This window comes from Ailuropoda melanoleuca, chromosome 15 (genome assembly GCF_002007445.2).
Source record: "Ailuropoda melanoleuca isolate Jingjing chromosome 15, ASM200744v2, whole genome shotgun sequence".
NCBI lineage: Eukaryota > Metazoa > Chordata > Mammalia > Carnivora > Ursidae > Ailuropoda > Ailuropoda melanoleuca.
Window position 1 is genome coordinate 29,026,255 of NC_048232.1, and position 25,618 is coordinate 29,051,872.

General features: G+C 40.2%; 1 long non-coding RNA gene and 1 other non-coding gene across 2 annotated transcripts in view; one reads left to right on the forward strand and one right to left on the reverse strand.

The window, feature by feature from the left end:
* Window positions 1-9,664: 9,664 nt before the first annotated feature.
* On the reverse strand, window positions 9,665-9,737 carry TRNAE-CUC. Its single transcript has one exon. It is a non-coding gene; the product is annotated as a tRNA-Glu (tRNA).
* A 2,102-nt stretch (window positions 9,738-11,839) lies between these two features.
* Window positions 11,840-25,618, forward strand: part of LOC117796313 — a 61,180-nt gene continuing 47,401 nt past the window's right edge. Inside the window, exon 1 of the long non-coding RNA XR_004620702.1 lies at window positions 11,840-12,111. This is a non-coding gene — a long non-coding RNA (uncharacterized LOC117796313). The remainder of the gene's footprint in view (window positions 12,112-25,618) is intronic.

The following is a 25,618-nucleotide window of genomic DNA, read 5'->3' on the forward strand; positions in this document are numbered from 1 at the left end:
AAGCAGCGGGAGCAGGAGAGGTTGAAGCAGGCTCCCAGGACCCTGGGATCATGACCTGAGCCAAAGGCAGATGCTTAACCGACTGAGCCACCCAGGCTGCTCCCTGGATTTCCTTCTAATATTATTCTAACTTTATACCTTAAGTAGATTTGTCTACTGCACTTAATCTTTCCAGTTATTTTTCTTTAAATTGATGGAAATACCAAAAAGTTTTAATTTTAATTTAACCATAATCAGAGTAAATAAACATCAATGAAAATAATAAGGAAGACAATTTTTATACTTTAAATTTAGTTGTTAAAATTACACATTAATAAAAATATAAATTGATTTCCCCCAAATCATAAACCTTTAATATCAGAAAAAAATTAGAAATTATTACTGAAAATAATTGCCTACTTCAAAATTAATGTCCCATTTCAAGAGAGTAAATTCTGATGTTTCTGGGAAAAAACTTATTCTCCCAAATACCCTGACTTTCAGTGTGAAACAAATCAATGCAGGACCAATTGTACTCCTCTGGACATTAAATAATATTTGGTGATTACAATTTCATCCTTATAAAATAGGCTTTTTTGAAAAAAAAAGAGACTATATTGTGTGGTGTATAGACTATGAGATATGTTCATAATTTACTAGAAAATTATCTTTTTAAAAATGTTGAAATCTGGAGCACCTGGTTGGTCTCTGCCTCTCCCCCTGGCTTGTGCTCTCTCTCTTTCTTACTCTTTCTCTCTCACATAAATGAATAAAATCTAAAAAACCTTAGAAATCTTCTTGATTATAGGAAGCTTTGACTGGGATTTCTGTATTAATGGAGTGTCTAGGCATGCCATCTTCTGAGGACATTTGTCAAGGGCTCCACACTGTCACCATGCACCCATCTTTACCAAATTTGTAGACAAATGGTCTCTGTCTTGAGTTTATATAAATTATCTTATGCTGATGTTCTCATTTATTCTTTCCTTTATTATTATTATTATTATTATTTTTCCCTCACTTTGCAACACATCAATATGATTTTGATACTGATTTATACCAATTTCCACAGTATCTACTATCTACACAGATTACCTAAAAATTAAAGTACCCTCAGTACGTCCAGGTCTGACTCCTAAAAAAACATTTACATCTGTCTTGTTGACTCAGAACCCCTCCTTACAGAAGGAAATTCAACATTTTTTTTTAATTGAAGTATAGTTGTCACGCGATGTTACCTTAGTTTCAGGTGGACGAGATGGCGATCCAAAAAGTACTTGTTATGTCGCGCTCACCAAGAGTGTGGTCACCATCTGTCACCACACAACACTATTACAATACCACGGACTATATTCCTTATGCTGTATCTTCCATCCCAATGACTTATTCATTCCTTAGCTGGAAGATTTCAACATTTTTTAAAAGATTTTGTTCATTCATTTGAGAGAGAGACAGAGACAGGAAAGTGCAAGCAGGGGGAGAGGCAGAGGGAGAGGGAGAAGCAGACTCCCCACTGAGCAGGGAGCCCAATGCAGGGCTCATCCCAGGACCCCAGGATCATGACCCTAGACAAAGTCAGACACTCAACCGACTGAGCCACCCAGGTGTCCCAAGAAGATTTCTAAGTTTTGAAACTGCATAGACAAGTTATTAACTTACATGTGATCTCCTAGAAATCCCATTCATGCATCTCAAAATTATTTTCAAAGATAATTCTACCTTGTATTTTTGGTACCGTATCAATTTTCTCTCTTCCTTCTCTTATATTTCCATTTCCCTCTATCCACACTCCCAAGCGATACTAAGCTGGGGAAGGAGAGATGAAATAGAAACTTCTGCTTTCTGCAAAGTTAGGGGGATTAATTTGCCATTTGGATAATTTGAGTAATTTGAGAATTAGGCCAGTGGGCTGTTTCGGGGGTGGAAAAGTCTTTCCTTGCCCACTGCCATATGCAAAGCAGCATGATTTGGTATAAAAGCTTGCACTCTGGACTCTTGTTCTGATTTGTAACACCTTCTCTCTGAGACAGCTTTTTCATCTGTTAAATGGAGGCAGTAATGACCTCCTTCTCAGGGTTCTCACAGACAATAAATTGAATGAGATAATATGAGTAATGTAAACATTACATGAAATACTCCATGTAATGAAAATGGTAATGCTGATACGTTTTTAAACTCCCTTCCTTTAAGACATCTTGGAATACCACAAGTGTGAGCACCTTGCTTCCAGCCTCACTGGCCTGGTTGGGCAGAGGCAACAACCCTGGGCATTTCTCGGCACCCCAAACACTCCAGAGGTCTTTGTTCTGTCCTGTGATCATGTGACTGGGATGGTTGGGTCCTTCTAAGACTGCCTCTTATAGTGCTGATCACTTCAAAGCCATGGGACCCAGTTAACTTGGCAAAAGTTCAGAGAGGAGCCACGTGGAAGTTTAAAGGACAGGAGACTAAAAACTAAGTGAAAAACAGAGCAAATGGGATTATTGAACCAGGAGGAGTGAAGGCTGGTTACTGATTATAGCTGTCAAGTGACACTGGGGTATTATGTAAAGTAGAGCCACTGAACCATGTTGGCACTGTGTAAAATGATGACTATGGGTGCACCTGGGGACCCACGCTTTGCAGACCAAAATTGCACAGGAGGAGCAGATCTTTCCAGAGATTATACGTGAATATAATCAAGAAGCGAAAATTAGGAGAGAGGTGAGAAAAAGAGAATACATTAAGTCGGGGTCTAGTGATAGTCTTTGCTATTTGGAGCTGGCCTCAATTGTGGGGAAAATTTGACTCTAGAGGTATTAGAGTCACCGATTGGTGTTCTCAGTTCAACATTCACAATTTTCATTGCTGTTGAGCAACTGGAGTAGAAATTAGACTGATGGGCACCTTTACTGAGGTGTGATTAGGTTTCCAGGCAAGTGTTGGGGACTGAGTCAGCAGCCACAACTCAGGACAAGCCTGAATGTTCTTCCTTTTGTCATTGAAGACAGTAACTTGCAGAAAAGGCAAAAAAAAATTTTTTTCCACAGAAAGTGGAAATTTACAATAAATTAAACATCCTGATGTGAAATTATTGGTGTGTGGGAGGGGGGAGGTAGTTCTGTAGGGAAGCAAGTAAAAGTGAGTGCTCCTGCCAGTTAAAGTTGCTCCAGTGAGAGATGAATCTTCAGGGACAGTTGAATGGCTGGTGATGTTATGTGTCTGTGCACAGAAAACACCTGACACTGGATGAAAATTAAAAGCTTTGTTGCCACTGGAGTACCCAGACCATCTCAGACACACAAAACGTGAATGTCAAGTCTGTTGCAGCGATGTCAAGGCTGATGTCCGGCTCTTCCATTTCACAGTGGGGAAACACAGTATAAACCCAGCCCTTGGATTCTGGTTAATGAAAACAAAGAATTGTTAAGCAGTGTTAAAAATAAGGAAAACAAGCAAAATAAGTCAGTCAGAGAAAAGACAAATGCCATATGATTTTACCCCTATGTGGAATTTAAGAAACAAAACACATGAACGTAGGGGAAGGGAAGGAAAAATAAAATAAGATAAAAACAGAGAGGGAGGCAAACCATAGAGACTCTTAACTATAGGAAACAAACTGAGGGTTGCTGGAGGGGAGGGGGGATGGGCTAAATGGGTGATGGGCATTAAGGAGGGCACTTGTTGGGATGAGTACTGGGTGTTATATGTAAGTGATGAATCACTAACTTCTTTTTTTTTTTTTAAAGATTTTATTTATTTATTCGACAGAGATAGAGACAGCCAGCGAGAGAGGGAACACAAGCAGGGGGAGTGGGAGAGGAAGAAGCAGGCTCATAGCAGAGGAGCCTGATGTGGGGCTCGATCCCACAACTCCGGGATCACGCCCTGAGCCGAAGGCAGACGCTTAACCGCTGTGCCACCCAGGCACCCCTGAATCACTAACTTCTACTCCTGAAACTAATACTATATGTTAACTAACTTGAATTTAAATGAAATCTTGGAAGAAAGAAAGAAAGAAAGAAAGAAAGAGAGAGAGAGAGAGAGAAAGAAAGAAAGAAAGAAAGAAAGAAAGAAAGAAAGAAAGAAAATAAAAGAAAACAACAACAACAAAAACCCACAAGGCAACAAGTCCCCAAATGGAGTCACTTATGCTAAACCCCATATCACCAAACCAAGATTTGACTTAACTACAGTTTTGGCTCTCCCAGAAATGGAATCTTAAACCAGTCAATCAGGAATCCCCAAATCAGCACTAGGTAGGTAGGAAATGTGCCTGAGAGACCCTTGTCATCCCCTAAAGAAAGGTGACCTTGCCATGATCAGTCTGCTTTTTTTGTCTAGTGTAACTTCCCCTTTCCTGCTCCCCTCTGCCTATAAAAGTCCTTCATTTTGTACAGCTCATTCGAGCTCCTTTCTATCTGCTAGATTGAATGCTGCCTGATTCTTGAAATGTTGAATAAAGCCATTAAGACCTTTAAATTCACTCATTTGAATTTTAAGTCACCGAAGTCACTGAGGTCATAAAATAACCACCTCTAGAGATCTTTATGAACAGGCTCTCTTCTTATTTACCACTAGCTAGTTAATTCATTCTTCAAGACGGAGGCACACGTTGAATGGTTTCTCAGTCGTCCCTAGACTCTTGGATTTGCAGAACTACGGACACTTTCCCTTGGGCTATTAATAAGAAATATTTTGGCTAGCACCAGGTTGGCAAAGCAGAAAGCAGCTTTTTTCAGATGTTACAAGAAATACTTCATGATTATTTTTGTAAAAGATTACATATATTTGAGACCACAGCATTATCAACAAGATGACTAATCTGGGACAGGCCTGTAATGTAAATTAGAACTGCTATCTCAAGCATGTGAGAAGTCTTGCAGCTGGTAAATCAGGATGTTATGCAAAAATAGGTGGGAAGGAAATAGCTTTTGTTGCTATTCCATTTTGATTAGATTTTGATGTTACCAGTGTCCAGTTAAATACCTGCACTAATATTTTGAAATTTTCAACTTTCTGTAACTTGGAAAAAATTCCTCTCTCCCCCCACAGTCATAACATCATTTGTAAAATAAGATAGTATTACCTCTATTTACAGGATGTTACTGTGTGTTCGCTTGGAAAGTACAATCTTTATATCATCTGGTTTTCTTTGCTGTAAGGGACTTCTGATAATGTTTTCTTTCATAAACTAAGAATATGTACTGATAACTCTTCTTTTTCCCAATTTATGAAACTTGGAAGACTTGAAAGTGAACCATGAGGGGCAGAGAAATTGTCCTTAAAGTAAGGCGGGAGAGGTGGGAAATGAATACGGAGGTGATTCAAAAAGGGACTGAAAGTGACCAGCAAAACCCAAAGCACAAAACACCCACAGGAGGGCTCAAAAGGAAACAACTGGAAGGTGAAAGGCAGTATTTCTACAGGAAAGGATGCAGGAAAAAGTAATGCGCTTTTAAAGAGCTGCTTAGGGGTGCCGGGTGGCTCAGTCAGTTAAGCATCAGACCCTTGACTTCAGCTCTGGTCATGATCTCAGATCCTGAGATCAAGACATGTGCCGGGCTCTGTGCTGGGCGCTGGTCATGGGGCCTACTTAAGATTTTCTCTCTCTCTCTCTCTGCCTCTGCCCTTTCCTGTCCTCCCTGCCCCAAGCTCTTGTAAAAGAAAGGAAGAAGGGAAGGAAGGAAGGAAGGAAGGAAGGAAGGAAGGAAGGAAGGAAGGAAGGGAGGGAGGAAGGAAGGAAGGAAGGAAGGGAAAGAAAAAGGAAGGAAGGAGGGAAGAAAGAAAGAAAGAGAAAGAAAGAAAGAAAGAAAGAAGGAAAGAAAGAAAGAAAGAAAGAAAGAAAGAAAGAAAGAAAGAAAAGAAAAAAAGAGAAAACTGCTTAGTCTTGAGGTCTGTGGTTATGACTCCAGAACTATCCCACAGCATTATCATTATAGAGAAGCTGAAAGAGAGGGCTGGGCTAGATTCAGCTTAGAGGCAAGCATCACTCACACACACACACACACAGGGACCTCTATTCATCCTACTCCTGAAGCCAAATGGATGCTATTACCAATGGAGTAATTACACAGTTATAAAATATATTACTTTAACAGTGTTTTCTCAATTTAAGTTTCTGAGCCACAACTGAAATCCTGATCATAACGCATTCACTTTTGCATGGCATGTTGATGTCCGTACTACTTATTTTTGGTGCTATTCTAGGGTAATGCTCATACTGAGCAAACAAAAAGGCAGATTCTAAGTTGTTGCTGATGATTCTTTTCCTACAAGGGGACGCTGGAATTGAGTGAAAGTGTTGAGGGGTTTGTTCTCAGGCCCAGAAGAGGACTGTCTCCTGAATTGTGAAATCAGAAATTACCTTTAGGATCTCAGTGATTAATTTCTTCTTTGCATTTTTAAAAATATGTGAATGCATTAAGTAAATTTTGCCCAAAAGAATTGATTTATTCTACTTGAAACAAAAAATACATCTTACCAGCCACCCATTGTCATTATGAAGTAAATACTTTTAAAATCTTGGTAGGACTTCTCAGAGTACATAAACTTGCTTAGTAATTAGCCAAATTTCCTGATAATATCACAATTTCTGTAAAGTAGATTTAAAAAATGAGGAGGTTCTGATATTGTAACTTACTGTAAGTTCCAAATCATTACATCATATTCCTCCTGAAATAATGTAGAAAGTGGGTATAATCTATCTCTTAAAAAAATAGAATTAACTATAAATACATTGCGTTTATTTCCGAAAACCACTTTTTAAAAATAGTGAGAGAACCTTGACTGCCTGATGTTTAAGTGCTTGTCATTTAATTAGTCATATACAATTTCAAGCGTACTTACAATAGAGCAAAGAGGACAATGAGCTTTCATAGTCTCATCGTCAGAGTTAACAGTTACCAACCCTTTGATGCCTCGGCTTCACCCATCCCTGTTTTCCCCTTTTTGGAAGTATTTGGAAGCAAAACTCAGCCATTGAGATCCCATTTCACATTTGTGTTCTTCAGTACAAATTTTTGAAAATATGGGTATTTTCTTACACAGTCATGATGCCATAATTACCCTCAATAAAACTAAACTTTTCTCTCTCTCTTTTTTTTTAAGATTATTTATTTATTTATTGGAGAGAGAGTGAGAGAGCAGGAGCAGGGGGAGGAGCAGAGGGAGAGGGAGAAGCAGGCTCCCCGCTGAGCAGGGAGCCAGACTCTGAGCTCAGTCCCAGGACTCTGGGATTATGACCTCAGCTGAAGGCAGATGCTTAACTGACTGAGCCACAGACTGAGCCCAGGCGCCCCCTTTTTCCTTAATATCATCTCCTATCCAAACCATAAGTAAATTTCCCAAGCTGTCTCAAAAAAACACATACTTTAACAGTTTATTTCAATTAGAGCCCCCAAATACCCAAATACCCTATATTACCTATGGTTACTATGTTCCATAAACATTATACAATTTATAGCAGTAAATTCTCTCCATTTCTTTCCCCTCAAGCTACCAGCTTGTTGAAAAAGCTGGGTCAGTTTATGCCTTAGAAATATTTATTTTTTAAGTAATATGGCTTAAAGTCTAAATGGTAATACAATATCACATAAACTACTTGGCACCTTACTAAACGAATAATTGAGAGGAAAACCAAGAAGTAGACTCCTAATTATGGAGAACAAACTGATGGTCAGGGAGGGGAGGTGGGTGGGGAGATGAGTTAAATAGGTGAAGGGGATCAAGGAGTGTACTTGCTATATTATACGCCCGAAACTAATATAACGCGGTAAGTTAACAAACTGGAAATTTGTTTGTTAAATAAAAACTTAAAAAAAAATAATTGATTACTACCTGACATGAAATTAACCCTTAGAGTACTTCTTTCACTCCAATTTGTAAATTTGGCAAATTTATTTCCACTTTCCGCTTATATTAAGATTTTCCCTTTAAGAGAGCTATGCAGATTTAGACCTGAGATAGAAATGATCATTTTATTATTACCCTTAGTTTTCAGAAAATATTCATATTTTGGTGGACTGACAGATTAAACAGCGGGTGAATTAGCGTCTAAGTCACCATTCTTACTTTACTATTATTGTTATGCTTAACAATGGCTCTCCCTTCTTTAGCCCAGAGGGCATTTTAGGAACTTGCTAAGTACTTTCCATAGATCATCTTACTGTGTTTTCAAGGGAGACATTATCAACTGTAAGGCTAATATTCTGAAGCACTTTCAAGCCACCCACCTGCTGGCTGCTTTACTCCCCTTTCCTTGCCCCTTACCCGTTGTTCCATTAATGTTCCTTTTCCCCTGTTCCACTTGTTTTAGAATCTAGAACTTTTTTTTCTGGAACTTCTTTCCAGCTCTACACCACTACTTTAATATACTCTCTGATAAGGACATTGAGCCCCTTAGACAACACCAACTCGACTAGAGGAAAGGGAGCAATATCACCATGTTTTCATTGTTCAAGACTACGTGTGTGGGTGTATTGATTTCTCTCCTCACTGACCTCACAGGTTTTGGCTTTTTATTTTTCTTTCACATCTTTTTTCTCCACCTATTTATTTCTTGTTTAAGACTTCATCTGGAAGTGTTTTTTTGGTGTCTTATTTGACAGAGATAATATCTTTCAGATGCTCTTCCATATTGTAGCTTTCCATGTCAGAGGTGAAAGGTAAAATAATATTTACATCAGGATTTCTTATCTCATATAAAGAATCTGTGGAAAGGGTTTTAAAGATAACAAATTTTATTAGTTTAAATATTTAACATTTATTACTGAATATAGTTTGATGTAAACTTAAGTTTGATATAAATCTGGATTGAGAGCTCACTTTTACTCTGATAGTTTAGGCATGCCTCAACTGCTGTTTTCATGAGGCTACTTGGTAATTTTGAGGCTATTACTCAGGCCTAGAGTCATCAGACAAATCTTGGAGATGTTTGTCATCTTCCTTTTTTATGGGTTTTATCCCCGCCTGTGGTGCTTTATTCACAGCTGTGTTAGGTTCAGTTAAACATCACCAGCAAGGAACCTCTGTCCTATTTCATGTTATGGCCACGATTTAAACACTTAGATACTGACTGAGCCTTTGAATGTTGCTGGGAGGTTGCTGACAACTGTCACTGTGACTTAGCCTTACTCCCTGAAGGTCCTAGTGTTGTACATTATATGAATTGTCCTGCTGGGTGCATTACAGGGCAGCGCCATCTCCTCCCCAGCCCTTGTGAGACCTCTATTCCTCCCACTCCTAAAGTCAAACAGATGATACCACCCATGGAGTAATTGCACAGTTATTAAACATATTACTTCAACAGTGTTTTCTCGATTTAATTTAACTGGGCATTACAGGGAGAGCTATTTCACTTCTGAGCCACAACTGAAATCCTGATCATAATGCACTCGCTTTTGGACAGCATACCAGTGTCCATCCTGCTTATCTTTAGTGATGTTCTAGGGTTATGCTTATCCTGAGCAACACTGAACAGCAGGCTTAGAGTTCAGAATGGACACGCCTTTGGCATGACTCAAGGGCTTAGCCCAGGCTAGTCACTTACCCCTCCTAAAACGTCACTAGAAAAACCGGATTTGTGGGATGTATCTCCCAAGGGGAGATTCAGCTACCCAAAGAGGTAAGGAGAAAAATTAACCCATGTGGAATTCAGCTATGAATACTTGAGGTGTCTACTTTTTTCTTTGTCAAGTAGGCTCTATGCCCAGTGTGGGGCTCGAACTCACAACCCTGAGATTGAGAGTCTCATGCTCTACCAATTGAGCCAGCCAGGCCCCCTCAAAGTATTTACTTTTAATATCTCTCTTCTGTCTCTCCATCCCTGTTTCTGCCATAGACCAGGAATACGAGCTCCTAGGGGACTCCTAATTCTTCACTGCTCGTGATATGCTAGGCACACATGTGCTAAGCACTTTATCTACATTATTTCACTTCATTTTTTGGTAACAACCACATGAAATAAGTGTTAGGGTCTCCATTTCATAGATTATAAAACAAAAGCTTATTAAAGTAGCATGACTCAGAGTGAGGTCCACAAACTGTTCATCTTCTTCAGTGAAGTTAGGATAGAAATTAGGAGCTGGCATTTAAGCATGTTGGTAGCCTTTGACATTGCTAAGGTATTTCTATTGTATTTTGCAAAAAGATTAGGCCACAATAGATTAGACATTACAAGGAAGGAAGGACGGAGGAAAGGAAAGGAAGGAAAACAAAAATTTGATTCTTTACCATAAACAGCTTGAGAAATATGGGCTTAGGCATTTCATGATTAGTCCAAAGTGGCATATCAGGCAAGTGTCAGAACCAAGATTTACACCTCCTTCTGGCTTCAGAGCCCTGGCTCTTCAGCATGACGTTGCCGTCTCCCAATGCAATAACTAATGGCGATGATGAATGAAGAAAGAAACAAGCTGGCAATCTGATAACAATTTGTCATTATTCCTAGGAACTCAGACCTCAGAATTGAGGGGATTGATATAAGAAGAGATGTCTCTCAAAAGGCAAGACTCTGGCTCCTGTACCGCCCCCACCACCACCATCATCATCATCATGGTGGTTAATCTTAATCAAGAGAATCAGAGCTAGAAGCCAAGAACTGTTTCATGTGCTTAACATGATTATCCTGTGATCCCCAGGACAACTTGGTGAGGCAGGTGCTATCCGGCTCCGCGGCAGCAGAACCAGGATGCTCAGCACGTGTGCTCCATGCCAAAGACTTGACACTCAACCGCTATGCTGGCCTTTCCCCACTTACAACAGCTGGCAGGTTCACAAAGATGTCTGCCGAGGCACTGGAGCTTATTTGCAAAAAATGGGGACTTGGGGATCAACTAACTGGGTTTGAATTTGATTCTAGAGCTGTTTAATCTTAGACGTGTTTCTTACCCCCTCTGTGCTTCAATTATCCTGTCTGTAAAATAGGAAAAACAAGATCTGCATTAAAAGCTTATGGTGAGGATTCAATGTTTAAAAATGCATGTTAGCCCCACTTTTGGCACACACTGTTCTGGAAGTTGTAGCTACTGGTACTATTATTAAAATTATATACTAGTACTTTTCAAGGTTACCACAAAAGAAAAAAAAAAAAGTGGCATATTACAGCAGATTTTGCTTCTCAGCCTACTAAATTTTGCTTTTCACAACTACGATGTGTAGCTTTAAGGAGTTCTGTCTACATGCCTCCAAGAGTGCAGTTAACCTACTGCATCCTTGCTGTTTGCAAGCCTGCCCAGTCCTATTTCAGGTGCCCTCATTTGATTAAATTGCTGCTCTTTTAAATATTAAAAGAAGCAGACTTCAAACATCAGAAAGCCCCTTATTCTAGGAAAAGGAGTATGTATCTGTTCATTAATTACCAATTAATTACCAAGGTATTTATGATTTCCATTCTAAGAACGCCCAGAACACAGCCTAGTACGTGGTAGGTACTCAATAAATACCTGTTGAACAAATGCCTTAAAAAAAAATGCTTCTTATAGGAGAAGTCAGTAACATCCCCTTATTCTCTTTTCAACCCTATTAAGTCTGACTTTTAAAAAATGTACCATTAAATAAGTTGACCGTTGCTGTTTTTCTACTAAGAACCTGCCCTGGCGCTGGGATGGGGGCAAGGATGCAGCCACGCTCTGGGCTTAAGTGCATTCCATAGAAAAGAGCAGCCTGCGGCTACTGGCCCGAGCTTCCGCTGTAGATGTGTCTCCCAGCGCGGGGAACTTGGTTGGGCCTCGCCCCAGGTACCGCCTTCTGGGAGTGCTGAGCTGAGAGCTCCGTGCGGGGAGCGTCCAGACACTGAGTCACCCTTACGCTGCCGTGACTCAGATCCTCTTGGCACCAGACTGACTCATCGGATCCCGCTGCCCTATCACGACTCAGTCCCCTTGCAGCGGCTAGTGTCCCGCTGGCCCCACCAGCCAGCTCTCTTCCGGCTGTGCAGCGCTGCGCAGGTAAGGAGGACTGTGGAGCGGCATCCTGGAGCCCTGGAGCCCCCCGCCCGTGGCTGACGGCTTCCTTGGGAGACTGCAGAACTCTCTGGCTCTCCTGCCTTTTCTGCTGCTGCTATTCATCTAGGGACCGACCTCTCATCTTTCCACACGGATTCAGAAGACTCCCAGCAGTGCCTCTCCTCCCGCTTCACTGACCTTTTTTTGGGTAACAAACTCTAAAGTTGATGTTTGAGTAAACAAAATGTATTATCCTTGTTGCTATAATCTGACTGTGGGACTCGAGCCTAATCTTTGACTCAGAACCTCTTCATCTGTGAAATGAGCCAATGTTCTTGGCTGGGAGACCCGATGCTCTGAGCATCTGATTCAGGGGCTCAGGGTGGGAATCGACGTTTTTATAAACTCCCGATGTCATTTGGATGGTCACAGGTTTGCCCATCGTCAGACTAGACAATTTCCAAGGGCCTTCTAGCTCTAAAATTCTACGCATCCCCATGATCTTTTTTTCCCTCAACCAAGTTGCTTTGAACTGAAATAGGAATGCATTCATTGTATAGGTTTAGATGGACTACAAAATGTACAAAGATTCTTTTTTGTTTGTTTGTTTGTTTTAAAGATTTTATTTATTTATTTATTTATTTGACAGAGAGACAGCCAGCGAGAGAGGGAACACAAGCAGGGGGAGTGGGAGAGGAAGAAGCAGGCTCATAGCAGAGGAGCCTGTTGTGGGGCTCGATCCCAGAACGCCGGGATCACTGCCCTGAGCCGAAGGCAGACGCTTAACCGCTGTGCCACCCAGGTGCCCCTGTACAGAGATTCTTATACTTATTTCAGGAAATAAGAGATGTTTGTATCTTTTATTTTTTAACCAGGTTTACCGGGGCCACTGCAGAACTGTTTACATTTAAATTCCCATTTGTAAGGATGAAATTCTAACCTGAAAAGTTCCAAACTCAGCAGAAGTCCCAAGCCAGAGCCCAGTTCTCTGTGGCCTCGCCTGACCCAGGACAGCCAGGATCCCCAGAGAGAACCCTTCACTGGGTCAGCAGGACTCCAGCACTCCCCTGTCACTCACAGCCACAGCCAGCAAAATTCAAGGGAGCAGCACTTCCTGCCTTGTCTGTGAGCTACCAAGTGCATCAGGAAATAAAGCTTGTCAAATTATATTTTCTGGCAGAGCCCTCTGCTGAAATAGCTACATTATCTATGACATTAATGATAAGGCCCAAGGTGAGAAAATACACATGAATTTATTCCGTCCAATATTCAGAAAAAGTCAGGGAGGCCAGATGTTTCCTTTCTAAGTGACAAAGAGCCTGGGAACAAAAGGTAGGAGGAACAATTTTGAAAGAGCTACTGGAACTCCTTTCTCAGTACCTAAGGATATTACTAAGTTTAAGGAGGGCATTCTCTGAATCCTAGAACAGGGCCTGATACATAATAGATAAAAAATATTAAACAAATATGTGAATCAGAGAGTCCGGCTAATCAAAAGATCTTTACCTGCTGAGAGTTAGCCCAGGAAATACTCACTAAATTATAAGCTCAGAGAGGGAGATGTTGGATCTTATTCATTTTATGAGGTTTGGCAAAATTATCAGTAAACATTTGTTGAAATGAATTGGCCAAGAGCTCTTCTAGTTAGGGGCAAATCGTGAGGCAACATAACAGCAGCCATAAGGGTTCAAAGAGTCTCTCTCTATATATATTACAAATTCAGCTTTCTTAATCATTTACTGATTCATTGATGACGTGTGAGCAAACACAATGGCATCTTTAACCGTAAGCTATAATACTCATTTCAGTAAGAGAAACAGCACTATTTAAGGAAATGGGTTTATGGACATTAATTTGATAGGACCAAACACTGAACAATTTATAACAGTAAAAAATTGAATAGCCCTAAATATCTAACAATGGGGAACTTGTTAAATAAACTATGATGTTTTCACACAATTATGTTTCAGTTCAAATCATGTTTTCGAAACCACTTGCTGTCATGGGGAAATTAATGTATGTTAAATCAAAAAAACAGGGTAGCAGAAACTGTTGATTTCCTACCCATACCATTTCCCTGTTTCCTAGCAATATAATTTTGTTGAGTTTCTATCCTCTGCTATGCCGTGTGGTTTGGGGGAGGCAGGTACCAGCCCTGCCCAAGGGATAGACTCATCAGTGGTGGCCACGCATTCTCCTTGGCAGCGGCTGGGCTAGTTGAGGCACAGGTAGGGGTGTCATTCATTTCGGGCCAGAGAGGTGGTTTGGGGGTAGGGAGGCTTCTGGAAAGGTTTTCCTTCATCTTGAAAATAGACACCAGAAGCCAAGACCCTGCTATGACATATTAGTGAGTCTGCAAATGATGACAGCACTGTGTCAGCCGCCCTGCAGCTCGATCTGGGGCTGAGCTGACATGCCAGGAGAATGCAGAGAGCTGGGAAGGCTCTAGAGGTGGCTGGCGCTGCTGCTCTGCTGATCCTTAGCTGGAGGTCCTTAGCTGGAGGTCAGTGGCCAAACGCCAACTCTGTGATCAATTTCCTATATGGCTAATTCATTGAATTTACTCACTTATTTTAACTGTTTAGATGGAATTGACTGATTTTCATTCTGTTTTCATACCAGCACTTAAGGAATATTAAGTTTGTCCTGGTTTCAGTTCCTTGTTGCTGTATCTCGAGACAAACTATTGATGAAATGTCCTGCTTAAGAAGTCACCTTATCTCTGGATTTATGTGAACCAATTATTTCTTATTCTTTAAAACAAATGAACATTGGGTCCAGATGTTTTCTGACTTGTAATTAAAAGCATGCTAACACATGGAGGTTGAGAGAGAGAGCAGTTGGGGGGGTTATCTCTCACTTAATTTCTGGGTTGTAAGAAGGAGATATGGCTGACTTGTGAATTTATTATATTCGTCTTTGTACTTTTCTACATTTTCCAAATTTTTAATAATGAACATGTATTCCACTTTGAATAAAGTGGAAAGTTATTCTTAAAACACCCGGTGAAGTGCTATAAATGGCATAAGTGCTCATCTCAGAGGGTTATAAGATCACTGAGAATGCCAGGGTGTCTGGGTGGCTCAGTCAGTTAAGCATCTGCCTTCGGCGTAGGTCATGGGGATCATGCCGCACATGGGGCTCCCTGCTCAGCAGGGAGTCTGCTTCTCCTTTTCCCTCTTCCTCAGCCCCTGCTCCTGTGCTCTCTCTCTGACTCTCTCTCTCAAATAAATAAATCGAATCTTAAAAAAAAAAAAGATCACTGAGAATTGGCATCTACTTAAGCTTAGTAAAGTTGTGGATGGCAAGGAAGACTTCTCAGATGAGAAACGATTGAATTAATGCTAGAAGAATGAGTATGCTTAGGATGGGGAAGAAGAACTGAGTCCATGGCTCTCAATTTGGTGAAGGAACACTTTCATGGTATTTATTGTCTCGTCTCTGCCTGCTGCTTTACAAAATGTAATCGCCTTTCATCATTGCAGTGGTCTTGAAAGTATATATTATTGTCACTAAATGCAGATCGTATGTTAAATACTGTGTGTCACACCCTCCTACATGACCTTTCTGGAGTGAGAAATCACAGAATGTTGGACGTGAAGAGACCATTCAGAGAAAGAATTGTTGTGATGGTAAGTGATTGAAAACTGACTCAAAGTACAAGCAAACAGGGAACTGATTGCCTCATGAAGTGAGGAAGGAACAGAGCGGACCAGCATCAGGCTTGGCTGGACCCAGGAAAGTGCCAGCCAGCACAGGAGGTGTTAAAACATTCCTCCATGAAAGGAGAGAGTGTCCCAAGGCTGCAAAGAAGGGAGCATAAGAAATACACCTCTATAATACCTCTGCGAGCCTATAGTCTCCAAACCTGAGCTCTGAAAGAAGCAGCTTCCCGAGGTCAAAGCAGAGCAAGGGTAAAGTCGGTCCAAAAACCCATCCAAACATTTGTGAAAAAGATCGGCATCATTTTGTTTTGTCTTATTCATATATCATTGTTTGCCTATTACTGTTGTCCTTAGAAAAATGATATTTCTTAAGAAATCTGGACACAGCTACTCCTTTGTTCCCATAGACAGAGGAACCTAACTCCTGCTTCCTGTCATCCATCAGTAAAGAACGCTGACTACAGGGTGACCTTGCTTTAATTAGCATTAGCTGCAGCCTGTTTTCCAGCTCGGTGCAGAATATTTATATTTTAGAAGCTTCACCCATTTTCCTTTTCCCCACTTAGTCCCTAGGTCAGGAGTGGGTAAATTTTTTCTGCAAAGGGTCAAATAGGAAATATTTCCGGCTTTGCAAACCAAATGGTCTCTGCCGCAACTCCTCGGAGTCACTGTGGTTCAAGTGCAAAGGCAGCTGTGGACAATATATAAACAAATGAGCATGGCCATGTTCCAGTACAATTTTATTTTTAAAAACAGGAAGCAGGCCAGATTTACTTTGCAGGTCTTGGTTTGCCAATCCCCGTCTTGGATCACCGAATTCCACCCCCCATGACTGAGCAAGAGATTTCCATATTTTATATGGGTGTATTCTATGCTAATTATTTTGATGATTGCCTAAGCAATCGGTATGAAATGGGAATGAATTATTGTTACCCATTTTGTGCTTCTGTTCATTCCAGAAAAGGAATAAATTTACCAAGGCATGGAGCTTAAAAATTTTAAGTTAATAAACCTTTTTCATTAGAAAAATGATTTAATGTTTTAAAACCTAGCAGTTCAAATGTAAATTTGATTAAGAAAAAGAGCGATGCAATCTGAACAGTGAGAAAATGGAGAGATCATAAATTTTAGAAGCCAATAAATTATATTTTCCTGACTGTGGAGGGGAAATTGAGTAATGAAATGATACAGTAGCTGCTATTTTAAACCTCTAGGAATTCTTGCCCAATGACGATGTGGCATTCAAACCTTGTTGACAGATTGTACTTGACGAGTTTTTCGGGGAAGGAGGGGGCATAAATAGCACTTTACTTGTATAAATTAAAAATACCTGGGCTACTAAAATCTTAACATTTATTAACATACAGCTTTAAATGTGCACACCATCTTAATTAAACTCAACTCAGTTTTGGTGATAGCTATTATTACTCAAAATATTATCTAAAAAAATAGAAGCTTAACTCACATGTACGTGGACACCTTGGAAGCTAGATGTGCTGTGTGTTATTATCCTTACTTTCAGACATAACGCAGCACAGGGATCAGAGAAGTTACCTGATTCTTCTTAAGTCACAGAATTAGTGACTGGCAGAACTTGAGCCAGAATCTAGATTTTTGGACTCCAAGTTCACACTCTCGTACTGTACCATATTTACTAAACCACCGCACAGACATGTGGACTTTTCCAGTTCTCAAGACTGAAAACATTGTGAATAAAACAATGTATTGATTTTAAACAGACTTAGAGGTTTATTAAGAACAAACTATTTCAAGTTGCAGCTGGGAACTATTTTTTGAAAATCACAATGAAAAAATTATGTGTTTTGGGCACAGATCACAAATCTGTAGAATGAAGGGGTAGAAATATATATGGGTTTTCAGGCTGTGCTCTGGATTCCTAGAGGATCAGGTGAACCTCAGAAGTCAGGCGCATGGATATGCTTAAGTCTTCCATGATGGATGTTATGTCTTTGGCCCAATAATGAAAATTTAGGCTATCCCAGAAGGCTATGTTTTCAGTATTTTATTTTGTTATATTAGTGATCTCTGTAGAATTCTATTTGAAAGTAAAATTATTTTGCTAAATAATTTACTAGGTTAGGTCTTTTTTCAAGCTTTCATATTTTGTGAAATCTTGAAATCTATATCTGAATGTGAAAATCTTTTGTGAAACCATGAAATCTATATCTGAATGTGAAAATCTACAATGAGGGATTACATTGTTTTAATAGAAAAATAGTTTTTTGATCATTACCATTCATTGATTATTTCAATAAAATCTATCCTGCATCTGACCCACAATCTATAGTTTCCAAGCTCTTCCATAGTTTTAGAGTAACTTGAACTCTTACATATGTTGAATAAACGTTGGTTGAATGAGTGAATGAGCGAGTGAATGCTACAGATTTAAGGTCCTGGAGAGGAGACTACAGAGACCCCAGAGCTAACTGTCATGCAAGAATGCAGCCAGATCTGGCTCTGGAAGCCAGGCTTTCATTCCCACTGCCCAATGTTCTTTTCTTTCGTGAATTTTTTTTTTTTATTATGCCAACATAAAATTTGCCTACCTCCTTTCCCAGCACCTGGGAAGGACCATGCTATACTTTCCATCCCTGTGAATTTGACTACTCTAAGTGACTCATACAAATGATGATACAGTAATCCAATGTTTGTCCTTTTGTGTCTGGCTTATTTCACTCAACATATTGTCTTCAAGGTTCAGCCATGCTGTAGTCTGTGGCAGAATTTTATTCCTTTTCAGGGCTGAATAATATTCCACTGTATGCTGTTGTACGTGTATATCACTCTTTTTGTGTCTCCATCATTTTGCCATTTCCAGAATGTCACATAATTGGAATATACAGCTTGTAGCTTTTTCCAACTAGCTTATTTCACTTAGCAATATTCATTATAGTTCCTCCATGTCTTTCATGGCTTGACAATGCATTCCTTCTGTGTGGAAATAAGTTTTCAAATCTTTGCTACCAAAGAGTGATTCCTGGATTGTACAGTAAGAATATATTTAGTTTGTAAGAAATTTCCCAATTGTTTTCCAGACTGGCTATACTGTTTTGCATGCTACCAGCAAAGAATGACAGTTCCTGTTCCACAGCCTGACCAGCATTTGGTGGTAGTAGGGATCTGGATTTAGGTCATTATAATAGGTATGCATTGGTACCTCATTATTTTATTTTTAATTTATTTATATTTTATATTTTTTATTTAGTGATTCATCAGTTACATACAACACCCAGTGCTCATCACAACAAGTGCCTCTTTAATACCCATCACCCATTTAGCCCATCCCCCCACACACTTCCCTCCATCAACCCTCAGTTTGTTCTCTATCCTTAAGAGTCTCTTATGGTTTGCTTCCTTCTCTTTTTAACTTCTTCCCTTATGTTCATCTGTTTTGTTTCTTAAATTTCACATAGGAGTGAAATCATAGGGTATTTGTCTTTCCCTGATTGACTTATTTCACTTAGTGTAATACACTCTAGCTCCATCCAAATTTTTGCAAATGGCAAGATTTATTCTTTTTGATGGCTGGGTAATATTTCATCGTGTGTATTGGTATTTCGTTATTTTGACTTGTGATTCCCTACTGACGTATGAGTAGAGCACCTTTGCATATGCTTATCTGCCTTCTGCATATCTTTGGTGAGGCATCTGTTCAGGTTTTTTGCTCATTTTTTAACTGGACCGGTTTGCTTTTTTAATGTTGATTATTAAGAGTTTTTTGTATATTTCAGATAACGGTCCTTTATCAGATAAGTCTTATGAAATATTTTCCCCCAGTCTTCTCATTATCTTGACATCTTGACAGTGTTTCTTCACAGAGCATTCTCAAGATAGTTTACTTCTGAAAACTCATTGTCTTTCTGTACCACTGCACTTTGGTCTGAACCAAAATTGGTATTATTACCAAAACTGTTGTCTTAAAATCCCCTCCCCAGAGACTGTGTTCTTAAACAGATTGAAGTACATTGTGCCTAATAATCAGTTTTGAATATCAGTGATCTCAGGCCCACCTCTATTCAGTCACAGAAGGCTCTGTTATATCCTGGCCCATGACATGGGTTGTCCACACACCCTACATGCCTAAAATGGTTACATAGGTCACACAGGACAAAGATCTGATTTAAAAGAAAAATTCCTTATTATAAAATCTGGTGCTGTACGATACTTAAGAGTAGACCAAGTCAGGTATGCCATGTGTGTGTATACATGTTAAATGTCTATTATGAATTTGGCAAAACCCATAGGATAGACCCTAATGTAAACTATTGACTTTAGTTAACAATAAATGTATCAATATTGGCTCATTATTTGCAACAAATGTAACACACTAATTTAAGAGATTAATAATAGGGGAAACTGTGCGTGTGTGTGTGTGTGTGTGCATGTGTTGGAGTGGAGTGACAATTACAGAGGTATATGGGAACTCTGTATTCTATGCTGGATTTTCTGTAAATCTAAATCTGATCTAAAAATAAAGCCCATTTATTTAGACAATATACTGCTTCAAATTTATGAAGTGATTTTATTTACATTTCCGATAAGTTGAAATGTTTGAAGAACATTTTTTAAAAGATAAGAACAATAACAAAAGTTAAAAACGTCAATTGGTTAAGGTAGAAAGCTGAGATAACTACTTGAATAATTTAATGTGATATCAAACCCACACCTTTGACAATCTGCCTTCCCTTGACTCGCTACCATCCAGTTTTGACTAAAGTGACTTAACTAACATAGAAGGAGAGATGTCATTCCGCCATTGGAAACTGGCATGGATTCTTACATTTCTGAAATTGTGAAGGACAGAATTTTAGAGGGTTCCCGAAGAGTTCCACCCATGGGTACACATGGCTTGGATGATCCCCTCCTTTTGAATGTAGAAAGAACCTTTGCATATCATGGGTAGGTAGTTGCTCCCTTGATTAAACGATACCATATGGCAAGTGATGATGGAATGGTCATTCCTTTCATTGCATTACATTCTATAAGTCTCTCTTGGAGCAGACTGGAAGGAGATGGGAAGTTGGAGAAATGTGCTTCTGCTGGCTTGGAAAAAATGCAGCTAGCCAGATTGTGAACTGCTTTTAGGGGCTATGTGACAACAGACTGCAAGGGGTTTATGAACTGAGAGCGGTTCCCAGCAAGAAAACAGGGACCTTGGTCATATGGCTGCAAGGAACAGAATGTGGCCAAAAACTTGAATAAGTGCTTGAATAAGAGCCCCATATGAGAACTGCAGTCGTGGCCAACATCATTACTGTGGCTTTGTAAGACCTCTGCTGAGGATCCAACTAAGCCAAGCTTGGAATCCTGACCCATGGAAACTGTGAGATAATAGGCGTGTGTTATTTTAAACCATTAAGTTTGTGGTAATTTGTTATGTAGTCATAGAAAACTAATACAGAGTTTGCACACGGGAGAGTCAGGTTATAAGAAAGACCATCTGGTTTGGTTCACCTCTCCTATGGGAAGCCCTTGGGCTCTGCGGTCAGAAGCCTTGTCTAAAGAAGTCCCCTCACTGGTCTAAATCTCTCCAGTTGGCCAGAGGAATAGATCCAATTCCATTTGTCACCTTGACCTCATTGCTTCCTGCCTTGATCGAGCAGAATCAGCATGCCAGACCAGTTTCCTCTGCACACTTTGAAGGGAAACCACCTGCAGCATGCCCTTACCACCCATCCATCTCACAGAAGGCTCAATGACTCTGATTTTTCAACTCTCAGACCATTTCCTCCTGGGAAATCCCAGAAGCACATTTCTCTGACTTCCAATCTCCTTCGGATCTGCTACAAGAATTATGTAAGTACTCACACGGGCTGCAAGAATTATGTAAGAGACTCACACTGGCTAACGATACTAAATAAGCTGGACGATAGCACCCAATCACTAACCATAGAAGTACAGTCATCCGGTCAACAGGAGAGCACCAAGCCGACTTTTTAGAACAAATGAACCTGTTGAAACAAGAACCAGGGGAGAGTTTGGAAGAAAGTTTCTCATTCATATTCACAATGAAAGCCAGGCTTTCAGCAAAAAGAAACACTCTGAAAACAAGAAATAATTCTTTGAAAAAAATTTAAACCAAAACTGACAAAAGTCTGAATGACAGTGAAGAATATAATGGACAATTCTAAAAGCTGTATGATGTTGACAGAGCACACACCTAAGAAGGAGAAAGATCATGAGAATAGATGAGCATCTTGGAGAACAGATTTGAAAGTCTAAAAATATTCGGTTCTAAATGCAAGAAAAGGAAGCAAGGGAAATGAATAATTAATGAACTGATAGAATATAATTCTTCAGAACTGGAGAAAAGACTGTGTTTGCAGATTGAAAATGTGCACCAACCAAAGAAGGAATTGTTTTTCAAAAGCCCATTTCTAGTATCAACAACTGTGAAGGATGTGACATTTTACCAGAGCTCCAAGTTAACAAAGAAAAGGATTATAAATCAGAATCCTAGATATTGAGAGATTCAGAATGTAATAGTAGACCAATCAGGTACACCTTTTGGATAATAACTTGTGAAAATACTTCAGTTAAATAAAACTGAATCGCAGTAAAGATCCCAAGAAAGACAACGGTACAGTGTACAAGAAAGGGCAGCAATTGTACAAATTCAATAAAACTCAAAGTTAAGTGTAAATAAATTTTGATAACTGAAGTATGATCCCATTAAAAGTGATCTTGACGAAGAAGTCATATTGTAAGAACATAATTATTAAAGCATTGGTAAACTGGGCAGATTATTCAGTAAAGCCCGGGAAAAGAAAGTGTAAGGGAAGGGGGGAAAAGTGAAAGCTTGCAAAATGTCCCGACTGAGGTCTCTAAGTAGGAGAGAATATAATTCTCTGACTTGATGTTAGACTCTGATAGAGAATGTGGGCCCACATTTCTCTTAAAATTTATTAGTGACTACTAGTAGAATTAACATAATATGTAGAACTGCCTAGCCAATAAAGAGAAAAAAGAACACATGAAAACTGGTCTAATAAAGTATAAATCAAGAGAGGAGGAAGCAACATTAGGGGAGGGGTAATTTCTGCAATGCTCCCTCAGGCTGACCTGCCTTCGACCTTGCCCTCCCTAGCTTCCTCTCTAGAAGAGTGGTCTGTGCCAAATGCACTTGTGGACAGAAGGAAGCACTGAGTGAACTCATGGTTGACTTCATCTCATCCACATTATCTTTTTCCTGCATCTGGTGGGGAAACTGACTCCAGGCCTGAGGAGGCCCTGCCAACCCTCTCTCTCTCTCCATGCTCATTATTGCTTCAGAAAGTCAGAAAGCAGGTGGGAATCCCACCATTCTGATTTGGGAGCGAGGGGGAGTGGAAGTCACCTCCTGAACCTCATGTCTAAACCACATTCTGGACACCAGCTTTTCCAGAGCTCTGTATTTAGGTGTTTGTGTAGCAAATAGTACAGGGAACACTCTTTTCTATTTGCCTGCTGGGGAAAGCCCATGGCAAGGGAACTGATTGGCTGGACCAGATGGTGCATTTAGGGAGGGGTCTTTGATTATAACATAATGTCAAAAAAGTTCAACTTCAAACATACCTTAACAAGAATGGCTCCAGCTGCAGAAACAACAGCTACAGAAAAGGGTCACTCAGACAATGTAGGAGGTGGGTACATGAAGTACTTTTGAGGGGAGGAGCAGCAATTGAAACTGTAGCAACATTTTTTTAATAAGATTTTAATTATTAATTTGACAGAGACAGCCAGCGAGAGAGGGAACAGAAGAAGGGGGAGTGGGAGAGGAAGAAGCAGGCTCCTAGTGGAGAAGCCTGATGTGGGGCTCGATCCCAGAACGCTGGGATCATGCCCTGAGCTGAAGGCAGACGCTCAATGACTGTGCTACCCAGGCACCCCTGTAGCAACATTTTTAAAGTGTATAAACTTTGACCCAGAGATTCCTTTTATGTAATTTACCTTTGCAGGAATACTTGGTCGTGGGCATGCAAAAACTCAAAGATGGTTAGGACAGCATTTCCTGCAATAGGGAAACCACGAGGGAAACCCTAAGACTTCATCAAAAGGAAACAGATTAAATACATTGTGGTGTATTCAGTCAATGGCTGCAGCCAATAAAAAAAGAATGGGGTTTCGGGGGCATCTGGGTGGCTCAGTCCGGTAAGTGTCTGCCTTCGGTCCAGGTCATGATCTCGGGGTTCTGGGATCGAGCCCCACATCAGGCTCCTGACTCGGCCAGGAATCTGCTTCTCCCTCTCCCTCTGCTCCTCCCCTCTGCTCATGCTCTCTTTTTCAAATAAATAAATAAAAAGCTTAAAAAAAAAAAGAATGCTACATATTAGTCTATAAAGATATATAAAATTCATTGTGAAACATCATCTTATGATCATATAGGCCTGTGCAGGCATGCACGTGGGCATGTGTGTGTCTGTCCTTAGAAAGAGGTCTGGCAGCATATTATCTCTGGTCTTTGGGGAGAATGGAACTATAAAACGGTATTCACATTTTTCTTTTTGCATTTCTGTATTGTTTGAATTTTCCACAATAAGAATGTTAACTCCTATAAAAAAAAATTAAAGATAGTCTTGTTCGTGGAAAAATATTGCTTTGAAAGGAAAGAATTTTTTCTCTACCTATTTTATGCAAAGGAATGCTCACTGGGTAATTATTTGGTTTCTATGTCACCTTGCTCATTTAGTCTTAGCAGTGGTTTAGAAGTATTTTTCTAGTTGATTTGCACAGACTACTCTTTTTTTCTTTCCAGTTTTATGGAATCCAAGAATAAGCCCATGGTCTCATTCTGGTTATTTAGTAATGTTTAAATTTCCCATGTGACAGACTCATTATAATCTGATAATCAATATAACCATATATATACATATGCAAACTATATGTAATTATCACTTGGTAATATAACCATATTCGAGGGGGTTCAAAATTATATATTATTAACACTTGATAATATAACCCCGTGGAAGGGGTTCAAAAAGCTTTATGGGCATAATCACAGAAGATTTGAAGAGAGTATTAAAAACTAAGGAGAGACAGAAGCGACAACCATTTTATGAGTGGCAAGTGAGGTAGTGTGAGCTATGCATACGTTGGCAAAATGGAAGAGACCGGAAGGGTCATAAAACCTTTCCACTATTCTCCAAACATTCATCCAGAAGTCCTTTCTGTCCTCTTCAAACAATTCTGGTCAAAATTCTTCGTGGTTGTAGTTTTTGGTCTGCCAGTAACTATCACCTCACAAACATCAAAGCCATTATTATCTATATTTATAATAAACGTTTAGACTTGTCAACAAGGTTGTCTTATGTCTATATTTTTAAACATATAGCAATGCTTCCAAGGCACAGAGGTTAAGCTGGACTGCTTCTATTTAGAATACTTCTTGTTTTCTTTTAAAAGAAAATAAGCAAATGTAACAATCACGTTTGTAACAATTAATTTTTTAAACGAAGGTTGAGAAAAGTCTGTCTTTCAAGTACTCCAGAATTTTCGTAACTGTTTATTTGACTCTAGCAACTCCTGCCAGTTCAGGTTCCCTGAGTGCGCTGGCATTTGCAACACTTCCTTTTTCCGATCTGTCTTTTGAATCATCTGCAGACTTAACACGGTTAGTAATCATGTCTGCCAGAAGGGCAGATTTGGTCTTGACCCTCCCAACAGTCACTCCCACCCAAGGCCACTGACTCAGGCTGCTCTTGGGTTTTTTTTTTTCACCAGGCACTTTGTCTCTATATATGGTAATAGCGCTCACACGGGTCTGCCGCTTGCCTTGCTGGGAAAGCTGGAGAGTGAAATCACACGGGGTAACTTGACACTACCGTGGGCCAGGGTGGTTTATCTTCTAGCAACGGCGAGTCAGTTATGAAAGCAGCCGCGTCCTCGCGGAGCCGCTGATCCCCAGTCCCCCAGGCAGCGGCGCGTGTCCCGGGGCAGCTCCGGCGCGCTCCCGCGCAGCCGCGGTCCCAGGCAGGGCGCGCGAACGTAGGGCGGCGGAGACGCGGCCGAGGCGCCCGCGCGCAGGCCGGCCGCACGCCCGGAAGCCCGCCT